Raw genomic sequence first — 14494 nt, forward strand, 5'->3', positions numbered from 1 at the left:
ATAAATAAATAAATAAAAACAGTATACATTGTTCCCTCCAAAACAACCAGTCTTGGCATGATTCTTATCTCCAGTGATTTTTATTGAAGACATTTCTGATTTGTTATTTTAATGAGCTTTCTGAAATCAGTTGTGATGCTCATTATTATTGCATAGTTGTTTTATTCTTGCATTTCTCAAACAAGCAAGGGAGCCAGGCGACCTGGGGATGCTAATTATTCGTAACCCTTGCACGATGACAGAAAGGCTTTTCAACTGCAACGTGGCAGTGGTAGAAAAATAGAGCACTGAGGCCTGATAGAGGGTCCTCTAGGTCATTAGATAAACACGAAAACAGAGCTTATATACATTTAGACCAATTCTGCAGCAACAGATTGTTTCTTTGGCCAAGGGTTCCAATGTGGACATGGGTTAGCAGGGACAGCAGAGACGGATGTGAGAAACAATAGAACCAGATGTCCAGAGGATTGTCTTTCCTTTTTTTCCCCCTCCTTAATCCAATAATTTGCATTCATTAGTTGCAAGTCTACGCCCAGCTTGGGGCTGTGAGTATTGTTCTAGGGGAATAATGTGTGACCTCCAATGTATTGGCTCACCACCCCTATCTTTCACAGATTTATCAATTGCTACCTTTATCCCTACAATCACATGTACACCGTCCCCTCCTGATCTAGTAGCCAGGGTAGGAGAGATTTCTGATTAGCATATGAATTAGACTAGGATCCAACGTCTACAGAAATGTCTGGGGCCTGAAGGAGGCTCTTGGTGAAGTGGTGAGGACCATGCCTGCAGCAAGGCGTGTGTACTGAAGGCGGTACTTGGAGAACAATGTTAGCTACAAAGGAAATCAAAGAATGCTGCTTGGTGTGGTGAACAGTCACCAACTCCAGTTACCGCACTTTTCTCCTTCTCCTCTTTTCCTATCTGCCTGCCCCACCCCAATTTCCCACTGTCCTTATTCAATTCCACCTCATCAAATATTTGTGTGTTTACACCACTGAAGCATGGCTCATTCATGCAGCTAAAGTGGTGAATAACTTATCCATCTGCAGTGGAGAAGGGAGAACAGAAAAAAGGAGAAAGAAAGTAAATTGGTCCTAAATTGTGAGGCCATGGTTCAAACAGCCAGAGAGACCTAGACTCAAATCCCTGTTCAGCCATTACTAGCTGAGTGATTCTGGGAAACCTACTGAACATCTCTGAGGCTTGGTTGCCTCATTTGCAAAATGGATATAAGAACACCTACATTTCAGCGTTGCTGTGAGGACTAGATAGTGTGTAGGTTCCTAGCTCCTAGTAGATGTTGAGGAAATAGTTGCTATTAATAGTTTTCATAGATAGAGTTATATTATATATACAACTTGACATCCTACTTTTCTCATTTAATACTGTAAGATGAGCTTCTTCCCACATTCTTCAAAACTCTTTCCAAACATCATTTTAAAATGCTAGAGAGTAGTCCATCAAAAGCATGTACTGCAATTACGTAACTGTTTCTCTATTTTGAGACCCTTAAATTGAGCTTTTTTTGTTGTCACTGTTCTTTCTTTTTTCTATTATAAATGATGCTACATCTTTGAACATAAATCTTTATCTAGATTTAGGTAGACTTTCCATGGACTTGTTTCCTGAAGTGGAATTACTATGTCAAAGGTTATGGGTACTTTTAATCATCCTGATACATAGTTGCCAAATTACTTCACAGAACTCCTATTAACCATCTGTGTGGCCTCTCTCACTATATACCCTTGGCAGCCAGAAAAGACACCCTGGGTGGCCTACCCAAGAGCCATTATTTTCTCTGTTGATAAGATTTGTTTTGATCAGATGTCCATGCTTCCTTTGGGAATAAATCTGGATTAGTCTAAACTAATCTTGGTAATCTCATCTCTCTTGCCAGTGATTGGTTTAGAGGTGGCCATATGACCCAGTCCCAGCTAATGAGATAAGGTATAAGTTTTACCGGGCAAATTTTTTTCATTCTTAAAAAAAGACAAGAAAGAAACAGCCTCCTTTCTCTCTGGACATTGTCTGTCTGCACGTAACACCTTGAACCATGCCAGCGTAGGAACAATACCAGAGCTTAATTCAGTTATTAAAACTCTGAATTAATCAGCCCAGAAGTCACCCTTCCTTGGGACTTCTTTCACTTGAAATGATATATTATACATGTTATTCAAGAAGTTTGATTCGGTTGTTTCATTTCTGCAGCCTTAAAGCATTCTAACTGAAACACCCGCATTATAATTATTAAAAGTCATATCTAAATTAATTCACACAAAAAAGGCATCTTAATTTTGTTTGAATTTGCTGTTCTTTAATTACTGAGGAGATCACATGTTAATTATTCATCTGTTAATAATTTTCGTTGTCTTTTCCTGAATTATCTGGGAAGATTTTTCAAAGAGCAGTGGTCCGTGGCGAAGGATCTCTCACATACTGGACTGAGCAGGGTGTGGCATCGAGTGAACAGTTAGGGTCATGTTAGGACTGAGCCCAAAGATGTTTTCATACAAATACTGTTGCTTGTTTTCATACAAATACGCCTTCAACTTGCAAAGTGTCTTCAGCCCAAGGAGATGGGCTTTTATCCAAAATATGGTAATGATGAAAGTCAATCTTTCAGGACTGTTTGTTTACAGAAAACCAGGCCTTGGGGAGGACTATCTTTCAGGAAGTCTGGTTGGTAAAAGAAAAATAAAGCTTATGAAAGTGAAGGAAAGGTTGAGAGAACAAACACTCACTAAAGACCTGCTGTGCAGGCAACACATATAACATTTCTTTTTGCTGGGTCCTGACTTTCCCAGTTTCAAGCCAATATGGTCCTTGCCCCCTGCCCCATGAGACTTACTTATGTTTCTGCTCTTGCCTAAGAACATTTATATTAGATTTTCCATATAGAGAAATGTTTTCAATTACTTTGGTTTTGAAATAAACTTTGAATACAAGCATTGGAGCAAGAATCTCTGATTCATCTCCCAGCAAAGGGAACATCTGAACATGTTTCACACTCTCTTTTTGATGAGCGCATTAGAGAGTCAGAGTATCGAGCCATCAGTATTAAGGTAATGTATAATGGTCAGATAATTAGAAATTTAAATGGCCCGGGTTTAATAGGATGTTTTCAATATTATAAATACTTGGTGAATTCAAGCCTGCCTGAGCAATGCCCCAGATGAACTCTCGCCAATGAGCACATGGATAATGCATGGCTAAGGTTGTTTTATAAAAGACTTATTGACCTTCTGGTCAAGGCTCTAGAAGCTTCCATCAAAGCTGTTTTAAACCATCATAAATTAACAGATCAATAGTTAATGGTATTGCCAGCCAAGTTTAAAGCCAAATAACTGAGATCCCAAGGCAACTCGATTTTACTCATTTGTAATTTAGAGGCACTTTGGTAGACAAATTGATGTTTGTTTAACCAATTTGTGTATCCCAAGGTCCTCAGCCTGAACCTCCTTCCAATAAGCCCACACAGACCATGTGCAGAGTGTGGCTCACTAATCTGCAGCTTGCTTCTCTTTCTCTTTTGTTTGTGTTGAGACCCATTGTTACCTGAGCTCTTTTATTAGCGGCATCTCATAGGGATAGATCTGATCATCTGTGGTAAGATCCTTAAGATCCTGATCAAATCGAAAAGTAGACTCCATACCAAAATTGAGAGTGAGAGAATACGAAAACTGTGTAAGAAAAAAAAAACACACGTGTATTTTTAAAGGGAATATAGTGCAGTTTGAGGGTACCACGTGGTCTTGGGGGTGGGGTTTATGCCATTTCACGTTGCCTGTTAGTTATGGCGGCTACACAGCAATTTAAAAAATAATATTGCTCTAGCTTTAATGTCAATTCTGTTGGAAGGAAGAGATTAGAGAAAAAAATAGATCGTTTGTGTTTCTGGCTGCCTACTCTTTATATGCAAAATTATAAAATAAACAGGATCCCCAAGTAGTACTTTGTTTGCTTACCTAAAGAGATCTTCCACTTAGCTCTGAATTATAAAAGCCTCTAGTTTAAAGGACCTAGATAATGAATTAGGCTCTTGGGGAGGCGGTGTGGGGGGGCGGGCGGCAGCAGCAGAAGGGTTAGAAAGAGGAGGTGAGACTAACTCGAATGAAGGCCTCAGATTCGGCTGAGTTTGTTGATGTTTGTCAGGGGAGGGCAATTTCTCAGTTTCTGGGGTGAATGTCTGGAAATGCAGACCCCACACTTGTGGTCATGAGCTTTTGTTTTCCTTCCCTGATAAAGCTCTGGGCAGACAATACCACTGCGGCTGCCCATTTGGCTACAAAACCAGTTAATTCTTTAAGACAGACAATGTTGCCTCAACCCTGACCCATGGCCAGCTGTCTGCACGGGCAGAGCCACGGCAGTGTTGGCTCATGACGCCTGAGGTTTCAGCAGCCCCTTCAGCCCCAGCCATACCGTGTTTCCCCGAAAATAAGCCCTACCCGGAAAATAAGCCCTAGCATGATTTTTCAGGATGACATCCCCTGAACATCAGCCCTAATTCGTCTTTTGGAGCAAAGATTAATATAAGACCCAGTCTTATTTTTGGGGAAACACAGCAGGAGTTTGCTTTTGGCGTCCAATCCCCACAGCCAGGGTAGTACCTGCCTCAGACCCAGATTCCTGGGAATCAGAATCTCTGCAAACAGGGCCCAGGGGATTTGTAGGCTCACCCGGATTTTTACGCTCAGAGTTTAAGAACTACCATTTCATAGTTTTTCTTTTTCTTTTCTATTTCTAGCCATAATAGAATCATCTTCGTGTTTTAAAAAAATTTTTTTTAAAGTAAAAGAAAAAAATCCTCATAAAAAGAAGAACATTTTGACCAGGCTCTAGAAGCACTGATTATTTGAGTGACGTAAGAGTTCTACTTTGCCAGCTGACGGTGGCTCAGTTTGGGTCTTGGCTAATCCAAACTGGATATTCCCAAGAGCCACACAGATCACTTCCAATGACTGCTGGCGGTGGGCTACATGTACTGAGCACTCTTTATTCTTCAAAAGATGTTTCACTGAGACGAGAGGAAACAGTGTCACCAGACCAAACAAACTCCCCATATACTGATCAAGTCTGCTTTTAATATAACTATAGCACAAACATTTCCTCAGTGGCTTTAATGTTATTAATTTCTTTTGTGTATTTTACGTATAGCCTTAAACCTGAAGGATAATGAACTTAATATATAGCAAATTCTTGATTATTCACTTTGTAGATTTTCTAAATTTTTTATTCCAAGCTTAAAGTCTCCTGTGCTCAGAACACTGCCAGGGTGCCAGCTCCCAATTATTTTAAGCTAAACATGACTAGCTAGGTGCATCTGCTACATAAACAAGGATTCCAGATTTCGCTATAATTTTGGTTCAAATTTATGGTCTCCAATTAAGGGCTACTGATTGCAATCATTGTTCACAGTGTTGGATGAAAGATAGTTTTTTGTAGTTTTTTTAATACATATGTCTGTTGTTGTTCCAAATTTAGTATATGTGCTATGGAAGCAAGCACATGTTTTTGTTGTTATTCTCCTGCTTTGATAAAGATAACTTAAGATGATTAGAAAGTGGTTCTTAATCCAGGAATTATTTAAGCAACATAAATGTTCTTGCTTTTCTGGGAGACAAAACTTCTTCAGACTTTTCTTCTCCAAGTTTAACTCAACGCAGAAGAGGAGGCGAAGTCTGATTTAAATCTCCCCACACAGGCAACTGGGAAGACACAGTTCCTTGACCAGCATCTGTCTTGATCTCTGGTTCTGCTCCAGCTTCATCCCTGGAAGACCTGACATTTGTCAAGTCTCCAGGCTGGAAGACACTCCAGCATTCTCTCCTTCTCCTTCCCCCATCCCCCAACACTCCCAGCTAGATCCACTGCCTCGGAGCAGGACTCCAAGACCAAGTCTGCCACAGCTGACTCTCCCACCTCAGAGCCATCCCAAGATTCTCAACTCTGACTTAACCCTGTAGACTCCAACTGGACTTAACCCAGGTGTCGTCTTAACTGTCTTATTGTGGATTGTTAGCTCTATCGTGAAGCCTGACGTTCTTAGCATTCCCTAAACAGTATGTTTTATTTGTTTAAATCTTCATGGTATTTAAACAGTTCCTCTCAGCTGAAGTCAAATATTTCCCAGAGTGAGCTGGTCTCTAATGACTGGAACAGAACAGCTATATAATTCCTCATTTAAGTCTGAGCACTATTGAAAGTGAAAGGAGGCACTAACTGAATATAAGATCCAAGTGGGATGTACAATCATTTTATTAATGAGGCAAACAATAGTCTCCTGCAAGCGCCCTGGAATTGTGTCCTTTGAACTTGCCACTGGGGAGGGAGGACAGTCAGAACAGAATGGACTAATAAAAGTAGAGAGATGGGAAGAAAAAGAGGGAAAGGAAAAGAAGCAAAGTGGGAGGAGATAAAAGAAGGACTAAACGCATTTTAGTATGACCTCTGATTGACAAAGTCATTCACAGTCTCTGAAATATACTAACTGCGGCCTCTGCAAGAAGAATGAGTAAGACCTGAGAATGAGCAAACATATCTAAGGTAAAATCACGGGAGCCGACACCACAGTTAATCCAGCTGCTAAATCCTTACACTACAGTGTTTGATTTCTTCCCAGGGTGCTTTATGGGTTGTGACTAATCTTAGCAAGGACTGGGCTGGGAAACAGTAGTGTATATGTGGCTGGAATATATAACTACATAGTTCTTCACCTCTCCTTTAACTTTAAAATCCCTCTCCCTACGAGTTAGTCAGGATCACTGTCTCAGGGAAGGGGTGGCTCCACAGAAAGCAAATAGCACAAAAGGAGTCAATTATTAGCTTTTTAGTTTTTAAAGGCTTGGCCTGAAGAGAACAAAAAGAAGTGGAGTGTGTACCGTAGATGAGTACATAGGGGAGAAGTGATGAGGAGTAAGGAACGGGCTCCTAACCCACACTGCCCCCCTCCTCTAGGCTAAATTGCCCTGCACCCCCTTCCACCAACCAAGGAAACAGAGGAAGAAGCTATGAGAAGAGAGGAGAGCTTAGATGGTAATGAGTCCTCAATGAAAAAAGATCTGTACCTTGCTCCCTTCCTGGGGTGAAGCAGGGAAAGTGTTTCACAGTAGAAACTCCAGATAGATTTGGGAACAGCAGTACAGAAGACACCTTTGTTTCCTTTCCCAGGTAGACTCTAGGACGGAGGTAAACCACCCCACCCCCCACCACCCCACCCCCCACCACCCCACCCCCCACCACCCCACACCCACCACCCCACCCCCAAGTAAGTATGGCTATCTACTCTGCCCTGGCCGATGAATTTGAAACACCCTCAGAGTAGACCTGTGCATGTAGGAATAAAGGAGAGTGCTGGGGACATGGAATGATTCTTTTGTATCCAAGTGCCATGGAAGTAACAAATGGCTGTGGATGGCGCCACCAAGTTTCTGCAGTCCCACAATAGCAAGTATCGCGATGATCCTGTGTGCTCCAGAGGGTCCTGAACGTTCCCTGACCAACAGCCAGACCCAAAGCTACTGTGACATGGCCCCTCCAAGGAATGACTAAGTCATGATGAGCAAGGGTCCACCTCCCATCTAAATAGTCATGCTAGTGAAGAATGATGCCAGCCCAGGTGAGATGTTCTTCACACCCCCAACCTTCTCATGGGCGTTATATATAAGCCTCAAACTTAGAGACAACCACAGAGAAAGGGCAGGAATCCAGAAATTACTGAAATTAAGTTTCTACTGCTTGGAAGAAAGGGGGTTCAATATAAGTATTAAAAAAATAATTTGCTCACAATTGGGTTTGTGAGCTGAGATTTGTATGTACTGCATATAGAAATATGCATTCCTGCACTCCACCCCATGACCTTCCTCTTCCAAGTCCAGGCAGGATGCTTAGTCAGGGCTGCAGATACCTCTTGTTTTCCCTCATGTTTTTCAACATTGCACCAACTCTATGAATTAGTCACTTTGTGTTGCTTTTACAGCCACGATTACCATGGAGACTTTCTCTCTCAAGTCTTTCATTGTTTGTGTTTTATGCATCATTTCCCTGCAGAAAACAGCCATCTGCTCTGAAGTCAGGATAACTGCCTCACCTCTACGTTCCTTTCATTTTAGTCTTGACCTTAGATGATGTGGACTTCGAATATCTCCATGAAGCTAAAGAAAACGCTCTTATCTAACGAGTCATGACCTCACGTATTGTAGAAAATTGCTTTAAATAAGTTTACGTGGGGTGAGGGGTGGGGGGGGCTGCACTTTTCTTGGTTAGCACACCTGGAATTAAAAAAAAAAACAGTGAAAAAGATTGTCCTGTCCTTCAAGATAGCTCTACTGCTTTTATGCTCTTAGAATCCTGAACTTAGACATACAATTAACCTCATCCCATGTAAGGTTGATACAGGAGCATTAATTTAGCTTCATAATTATGTAGCAGGTAAGATTTTAAAAATCCAAGTTGCCACGGCTGTTAAAACATAATACACTATATTTTTCTAGAACTTTACACACTTAGTGTATTTAGGCACTCTGTCCCCCTTTCTCCATGGCCATTCAAAGTTGGAGGAAGGCTGGGCTTCTAGCAGTGCAAAGGGGTGGTTGGGGGACTGTGACCTGAGGGTCACTGAGATGTAGCCTGTGCCATCCGGTCTGCAGACATCGTACCACATGGCTGTGGTCATAGCCCAGTGTCTTCCATCCCAACTGGAAGCCTCTGTGCATCCACCCCTCTCAGTCACTCCTGGGACACTCCCAGGAGCAGGGCAAACTTCCTCCTGTGTGTGGGCGGGCGAGTCCACGGCTGTGAAAGTTCTCTTTTGTTTCCATCTTTCCTTCTGTATTGTTCTTGCTCCATGCTACCTGGATTGTCTTTGAGTACCATATTCTTAAAAATCTGTTGTCTGTGCCAGGACATTGGCTCTGGTAATGAAAAAACCTCTTGGTATTGTCTGTGATAGGAGATTAAAACATGTATTTACAAGTTCAAAAGCAGAAAGTGGACTTTCTTGTTCTTTGCTATTCTTTCCCTTCCCTGGAGCCAATGAATGGTTTTCCTCATCAGCAATAATGGTGCTTCTGGTCCAAATGAATACAGCCAACTTAATAGGTAGACAAGAGGGGAAGTAATTGCAACAGGGAGCAGGATGAGGGCACTTTGCTTAGTGTGACAAAATGCTCTTCCACCCCAATCCCTCAATGAAATCCTCCATTATGCATACTTGAAGCATCTCCTCTGTCCTCTAGCCCCCATATTGCAGAGGTCTACGTTCTTCACATGTCTTACTTCTGTCCTCTTTTCTTTGAGCATTTCTGCCCTTCCTTTATAGTCCTCTCTCCACTTGCTGTGCTGGCCAGTGGGTGCTGCCTGGTGGAAAAGGAAACAATCAACAGCTGCTATCTTTGGGTGCTTGCCTCCTCCCTCACATCTCCCTCCCTTTTTCCTTCTCTTCCTTCCTGACTCAAAGTGTCAGCTGTCACAGAGGTAGCTGCTACCAGAAGTGAGGCTGGCAGATCCAGCAGGAGCCCAAGAAAGGAGGCTGGCAGAGGCCAGGAACCCTCATGCTCTCTCCTTCAAGACTATCACAGGACCCTATTTTCTGTAGACTAATTACCTTATTGACTATTCTTCTCTTTAAAGTTGGGAGGGTGGGAATTTGATTTTAAAATATTTTCTGTGCCTGAAGTATAGCTTGGAATCATGCTTTCAGGGGAAAGCTACTTCTGTAACAGCATAACTCTAAAGAGGACACATGATTACCACTGAGTTTACTTTCTTTGAGGCCTTTAGAAATGGTGTCATTCAAAAATGGAAGGTGTATGTACTGTGCTTTCAAAGCCTTAGCGTGGTCCTATGAGACACATTCCAAATGGACTTTTCAGGACAGCTCTTGTCTCCTTCAGAAGGAAAATCTTTTAAGTGTGAAACTCTCGATATTAAATATAGATCTGAGTAGTATTCATCTTAAAGATAAACTTACTCTGTGGGCTCAGAAATTCTGTGTGTGTGTGTGTGTGTGTGTGTGTTTAATGTTCTTACTATTGTGCTCTCAAATACTTGTGCTGCCTCACATATTAAACTGAAGTTGTCAAAAAGTGCAATTTTAACTGAAAAATTTTCTGACTTCAAAGAAATTTGCATATAGTTGCACTTTGTTTTCATTTATCTAGCATCTCAAAGTGAATTATAAGCAGTTCCTATAACCAACTTAGTTCTGAGTTGAGCATCTCTCCTACGTGAGAGAACTAGGTTAGACACTGGGAAGAGATAATGATGAGTAAGGCCATCCCTTTCTGCAAGAAGTTAGTAATCAAGTGGGTGAAACAGCATTGAAACAAAGCACCAACAGGCAGGGCACAACGAAATACATGTAGAAGGAAGCTACTGAGCAGCTTGGACCAGGGATACATAGGGAAGCTACTGACCAGCTTGGACCAAGGGTAAATTCTGGGAGGGGGCCAGGAAAGACTTTCTGGAGAAGGAAGCTTTGAGAGGTAAGGAGGATTTGGGTGGGAGGAGAACAGGAGAAAGACCCTCCAGCATAAAAGGACAGCAGAGAGCAGTCCCTAAGTTAGCCTTTTATTACTTTACTTCTAAATGTTTCATTGAATCAACTTCCTGTCTTCCTGCTTATCTCCCCCAAACATGACATTAAATATACCACATATACCTCTACTTAAAACCCACCCATAGAGTCCCTTGTCCCACTGGTGGTTGCATGAAGTCCAAACTCTTCATTGGGCATTCAAGACTTTCCTCATCCCAACCCCAACCCATCTTTCCTGTTTTGAGCTAAATCATCTCTAACATCAGACGTCACAGAGTGAAAGACTGTGGACCAAATATGCATCCACAATGTTTTTTAGATGTTTGAATTCATTGTCTACATTTTATAGCCAAGATACTCATTTTCCAATGAGCATAACTAAGGCTCCTTGGAGATGCAGTTGGTTCCAGGGCTGGGGAAGGAAAACACAATATGAGCCTAGAACATCACGTACTACCAGAAAAGAGGGAAGCGCTCGAAAAGGATGGGGCAAGTCAAAACGACATAGGTGCCAACCTGAAGGAACTCCCCGTGGCCATATCAGGACAATTTGAACAACAAAATAATAATGATAGTATCGGATTATAACCCACAAAATAAAATAAATATACATTAGTCCATACTAATATAATTATTGAATAAATAAGTAAATGGGGGGGGAAAGGACAGCTTTTCCTTACGGAAGAATTCTAACTAATAAAATGAATGAGGGAAATACGACATCACCATTAGGCAAACATCACAATAATAATCGTTGTAGGCAAGATCCACTGATAGAAGTGAAAATCAGTGGACAAATGTTTGAGAAGAAATAGGACATTCGCGTAGCCTCAAAATATCTCCCCAAACTATTTATCACTTACAGAGGGAAAAATTGTAACTTTATAGTGGAAAAACATAGCAGGGTCACCTTAACCAAGTGACGAAAGTGGACATCACCAGTAATAAGACATATCGACACCATGATATGATGCACTGAGAAGGGCACATCACTTCTGTGGTATTTTGGCCAAAAAAATGCATAATCCACTTACCCATGAGAAAACATCAAACACAAATTGAGAGATACTCTACAAAATAACTGACCAGTAATCATCCAAATTGTCAAGATCATGAAAGACAAGGAAAGACTGAGGAATTGTCACAGATCGGAGGAGACTCTAGCAATGTGGGACCCTGGACTGGACCCTGGAACTGAAAAGGACATTAGGAGAAAAACTAGTGAAATTTGAACAAGCACTGTAATGTAATTCTCTTATAGAAATTTTTATTTCATAGTTTTTATTATTATACTATGGGCATATTAAGTAATTAATATTAGGGAAAGCTGAGTGAAGGATATACATGAAGTCTCTGTAGTATTTTTCAGCTTTTTTGTTACTTTTTATTTAAAAATAAAAAGTAAAAAAAAATCAAGTTATTTAACACACACACACACACACACACACACACTGGATTTCCATGTTACCTGAGAACATGAAAGGTCCACATATGACTGTTTGGCACGGAGCAGCAGCTGCCTCCCTTTAAGTGGAGGATGTGTTTTCCAGTTTGCCACAGTCCCTTCCTCTCTCTATTGTGCTACACGGGACCATGTTTTATTTATTTGTTATGCTATAAACCTGGCTCCAAGAAGCATTTGAGTTTCAGATTCATTGCTCAATAAAAATCCTAAGTTTCAGGCCAAATGGTCTACCTGCTGTTCTCTAAACAAGCTTTGTCTTCCTCTTTCCCATATTCCCACTTTACTCAAGCTGTTCCTTCTGTCTGAACTGATTCCTTGCCTCTTTCCCCAATCCTACTTATTTCAGTCTTCCCCATCCTTTAAGACCTAGCATGCAGACCACTTCCTCCATGAAGGTTCTGTCCATCAGATGAGTTCATCTCTCTCTCCTTTGAACAAATAGAGCAGTTGGTGTTGCTTGGGAAATAGCACCATTTTTGCATCAATCACCTATTGAACAGTAGATATGTGTGAGGGGTATTTTCCTAAGTGCTGGGGTCACCCAGATGAGCAGTATGTCATCTTTGATCATCAAAGATCTTCCAGGCCTGAAGGAAGGCAGATAAGAAAAGCAGCAATTAAAATTTATGTGAGATGATAGAGCTATGCACAAGAGGCTAAGAGTCTCAGAGAAGGGATGAGGCACTTCAGTTGAGTCTTGAAGGAAAATGAGGAATTGGGTAGGAAGTTCTGAGGACTGGGAAGTAGAGAAGAGCCTTCAGATGGGGGAAAAACTTAATCAAAGGCATGGAGACCTGGAAGGGCAACCTAAAGCAGCGTCAAGTGCATGGGTTTGGCAGGTGAGGTCGAGCAAGCAGAAGCCTGTGGCCTTGTGTGGTAGCCAGGTTCCTGTACCTTCTCACCCTCCCTGGATTATTAACTCCTGGGGATAGAGGAATTTGGGGACAGAAGGAAGTAACATTGAACTTCAAAAAAATACCTTACTTTTACTAGAGTCTCTGCTCTCTACTAGAGGTTATGACATTTATAGGTAAGGAGTGTCTACTTACAAGCTGTGTGAACTTGGGTACGTTACTCAATGTCTGTGCCTTAGGTCTCATTTGTAAAACACTACTGACCACAAAGAGCACTGAGAAACAGTGGGGATAACCATGATGATCAGGATACTGACCAATCAGAATCGATGCTGGATCAATGGGCGCCAACACTGTCTAGAAAATCCTGCAAGTGCAAACCAGGGTGCTCATCAGCCATGACTGAGGAATAAATAAGCTAATCTTTGTAAACTGCTTGGACCACTGCTTGGCACAGAGTAGGCAATTAATAAGAGTGGGTTACTAGAACCACGTCCCATTTAATTCTTGTAACAATTCTACGAGACCGATGTTGTTCTTTCTATATTTAACAACTGAGGACAATGAAATTGAGACAGGTTAAGAAACTTGTCCAAGGTCACAAAGCTAATAATGACTGAAGCTGAGATCTGAAACCCCAAGCACATAATTTTCAGGGCCAAGTGCAAAATGAAATTGTGGCCCCTGTTCAGAAATGATTACGAATTTCACAATGATGACAGCAGAACATTAAACCAAGTGTGGGGCTTTTCTAAGTGTGGGGTCCTTCTAAGCACAGGGCCCTGTGTGACTGCAGAAGTTGGACCCCTGTGAAACTGGCCTTCATTGTGTTGTTTCCAAAACACCTGAGTATATAAGAAAGAGAACCAACATTAAGGTAAAGCTGACCATTAGCCTCAGGAATTAAAGGGTAAATATGGGGCAAGTGTATACCACTTGATGCTTCATAAATGCCATTATAATGTGCTTACAGCTTCTAATGAGGACAGAGATCATTAGTAAAATAAAGAATTCAAGAAGCAGAGAAAAGAAAAGCCCACCCAGGCATGGTCTGCTGAAATATGGAATGCCAACAGACTTCATCCCACAAAGTGAGTTGATTGAATTGTTCTGGTTTTTCCCTATTCCAAGGGCCTAATTATGGTCTGGGTTAAAGATCACTAAAGACCTTTATATATCACACTTCTTTTAGTTTGAACTCAGCTGCTTCTTGAAATTATGAGTTGTACCATGGACAAATATATCCCAATTACTGACCACATTAGCTAATACTTTGAAAAATCTACTCAGCAAGGACACTTCATTTCAACTTCGCTCGAGTAAGAAGAGAGAGAAAGTAAGGAAAAGGATGTCTGTTGAGTCCCTCTCTTAGTTCCCCTTCTCCTCCCCTGTGCTTGCTGGGAAACAGCCTCTCTGTGTGGTAAAGAGGGTTGCCTAAGAAATGCTTTTCAGATATTCAGGTCCTGAATCCATTTTCCCGATGGATTAGCATTTATCTGAAGATGCTCAAACACATTAAAAATAAAATCTTCATTTAACAAATGGGAAAACTGAGGCACCCTGGTGATACTCGCAAACTATCTTGTAATATAGGCCTTCAGCACTATTTCACTTCTTTTTAGACTAAAGTTTCAT

The sequence above is a fragment of the Rhinolophus sinicus genome, chromosome 3 (genome assembly GCF_057876585.1).
Source record: "Rhinolophus sinicus isolate RSI-liver-muscle chromosome 3, RSI-T2T, whole genome shotgun sequence".
NCBI classification, from domain to species: domain Eukaryota; kingdom Metazoa; phylum Chordata; class Mammalia; order Chiroptera; family Rhinolophidae; genus Rhinolophus; species Rhinolophus sinicus.